General features: G+C 34.1%; 1 non-coding gene across 1 annotated transcript; it reads right to left on the reverse strand.

Moving 5' to 3' along the window:
- Nucleotides 1-2,579: 2,579 nt before the first annotated feature.
- LOC128040761 (small nucleolar RNA R71) lies at nucleotides 2,580-2,686 on the reverse strand. Its single transcript, XR_008195567.1, has one exon. It is a non-coding gene; the product is annotated as a small nucleolar RNA R71 (small nucleolar RNA).
- Nucleotides 2,687-3,319: the final 633 nt, after the last annotated feature.

Raw genomic sequence — 3,319 nt, forward strand, 5'->3', positions numbered from 1 at the left:
GAAAACTACAAAATTCTAAATTATCTTTCATAAAGGCATCATGTCGAGGACTTAAGGTCATGACCAATAACATATGACCACCTAAATAGTGCCAGATGCCCTGATCATGACCACTACACCCTAAAATAACACCACATTTATTACAACTGTTTGATGATGCTTCATCTTCTCTAGCTAGTTAAGCCATTAAAGGAACCTTAAAACATGTTTCACAGAAGCCCACTTTATGACCTCACACTCGATCGGGGAGAGCTATTATTATATCCCTCCACCAAGAAGACATGTGTAACAACTCATTTTTAGTGGTACCGAAAAACGATGATTACATAACCTTGTTCTCTGATGATTGAGTATATAGATATTAATATTTATAGTCTTTGGTTCAATATAGTGTTATATAGAATTTTAGTTCAGAGAAATTGATTGATTAGAGAATTGATCATAGTACATGGATGAAATCGTAATGGTGTTAAAATTTAACCATTATGGGTCTTTTTGCTAATGATAATATGTTAAATGATTAGGGATTAAAATGGTAATTAAGCCGTATTTATAGATAGTGGCGGGACAATTGTTAGCATTATCCATAATCATGTTAATTGTAATTGATAAGCTATAAAAGTAACTTATTCTAATCCCATTCTTCATGCGTTTTTGTATGATTAATTATGCAAATTAGTGAATTTGATGCTTCTAATCCTTTAAATTCATGTGTTTATACTAAATAGAGCATTTGGGAGCACAAGGGGCAAAAAAGAGCAAAAAACAGACAAATAGAGTTGTCTTCAGGTTTCACACGGCCTGGGCATTTCAACACTGGCTGGACACACGCCCATGTGCTAGCCCGTGCTGATTTTGCACATACTTCCCAAATACGCAGAAAACCTCAATTTTTAGGTTTTTTGAGCATTCTAAAGTCTATAAATAACCATTAGAAGAAGACATAAGGGGGCTATCAGAGAAGATTGAAGAAAACACTTGAAAAATACCATCGGGATCAACTCGAAAACGGATCTCCATCAAGATTGAAGATCTCCTTTTAGTTTCTTTCGAAGTTTTATTGAGTTTCTTTATCTCTTGTGGTTTTTCTGACTTTGAGATATTTTCATTCAGGATTATGAACTAATCCCCTAGATACCTAGGGGAGATGAAACCTATGATAAATCCTATTATTTAATTTCTATTTTATGTGATAAATACTTGATTCTTGTTCTCAGTTATGTATATTTTTTTTATTTTAATACTTTCAAGATATTAATTCATGTTTAATGTGCTTATTTCATGGAGCAAAAATCCCTATTTAGGAGTAGATCTAGTATAATTGAGTGGAGTTGTATGCAATCATAGAAATAGGAGGACATAAATCTACTGGATTAGAGTCAAATCTAATAAGAGAATCCGTAGATCGAGTTAATACGACGATAGGGGTTTTAATTAGAAAGAGATTTCAATTAATCAACCTAGAGTCAGTTGTTCTTACTCTCGAAAGAGGTATTAACATAATTTAGGGATTCCTATGGATTGATTCACAAGTGAATAAATCATTTAATTCAGATTCTTAATAATAGGTGAAGTCTAGGTGGATTCTTTCTTGGGTATTGTTTCTCTCATTGGTTGTCTTCGATTATTTTCCTATTTCATTCTCCATGACGTTCTTAGTAAATTAGTTTAATAAATTTAGATTAAAAATGATCACTTTAATTTGTTGACTAAATAATAAGAAGGCGGTACTTACTAGTACATTTAGTCCTCGTGGATACGATATTCTCTACTCACCTTAGCTATACTATTGTTCGATAGGTGCGCTTGCCTTTGTCGCATTTATAGTTAGTTTAGTGACCATCAAGTTTTTGGCGCTATTGCCGGGGACTAAAATATTAAGAACACTTTATTTTTAATAATTTAACCATTTTTTATTTTTATTTTGTTTTTATTTTTAGTTTAATTTTTACATTCTAATTTTTCTTTTCTTTTTTTTGGCTTCTGGCAAGTTTCTTTATTTTATGACTAGAAGAAACTCGTAGGGGCCATTACTATTTGATAGTGAAATTGGGAGTACTACTTGCAGAAACCGTAGAGAAGCAAGACAGAGTCGAGAAAATATAGTATACGAACAAGAGGACATTATTATTACTGAAGAGATGGGTGATAATCAGAATAATCAACTACCTCCCGCAGCTGTTGCAGCTCCTACAGATCCTGCTCCTGTTCCTCGTACTATGTATGATTATGCCAAGCCCACTTTAACAGGGGCTGAATCGAGTATTATGAGACCTACCATTGCTGCAAATAAATTTGAACTGAAGTTGAACTCTATTCAGATGATACAACAATTCGTTCAGTTTGATGGTTTACAAGACAAAGATCCAAATACTCATTTGGCCAATTTTTTGGAAATTTATGACACTTTCAAAATTAATGGCATCACTGACAACGCTATTCGCTTACAATTATTCCCTTTCTCATTGAGGAACAAGGCTAAATAGTTGCTAAACTCTTTACCACGGGGTCCCATCACCACATGGGCTCAAATGACCGAGAAATTTCTTGTAAAGTACTTCTCACTGGCTAAGACAACCAAGTTGAGGAACAATATCTCTTCCTTTGTGCAGATCAATTTAGAGACATTATATGATGCATCAGAGAGGTATAAGGATTTATTGAGAAGGTGCCCTCACCATGGGTTACCTTTATGGTTACAGGTTCAAACCTTCTACAACGATTTGAATCCCTCAACTAGGCAACTAATTGATGCAGCAGCCGATTGAACTCTAAATAATAAAACATTCGAAACGACTTTTGAGTTTATAAAAGAGATAACACTGAATAATTATCAGTGGCAAGTCATGAGGATGAAGCCGATGAAAGTAGTCGATGTTTTCAGCTTAGATGCAGTCACTATGTTATCAAATTAGGTCGAACAATTAAATAAGAAAATTGATAGTTTATATGTTTTTACACAGGTACATCCGGTGATGCAATACGATACAAAAGGAGGTGGAATGAACAATCCAAAATGCTTAACCTTCGCTCCTACATAGAGAATGAACAAGTTAATTATATGGGTAACAATTTTGGGCCTCAAAATAATCCGTATAGTAATAAATATAATATAGGTTGTATGAGCCACCCCAATTTATCTTGGAGGAGTCAAGGCAATCAGAGAGAACAAGCCCTTCTAGGCCTCCAACAACAACCTTACCAACAAGAGAAAAAACTGAACTTTGAGGAGATGTTGACGAAGTTTATCTCAGTGTTAGAAACTTGTTTTCAAAACATTGAAGTGGTACTAAAAAATCAACAAGCATCGATTCAAGGG

Source organism: Gossypium raimondii, chromosome 4, assembly GCF_025698545.1.
Source record: "Gossypium raimondii isolate GPD5lz chromosome 4, ASM2569854v1, whole genome shotgun sequence".
Taxonomy (NCBI): Eukaryota; Viridiplantae; Streptophyta; class Magnoliopsida; order Malvales; family Malvaceae; genus Gossypium; species Gossypium raimondii.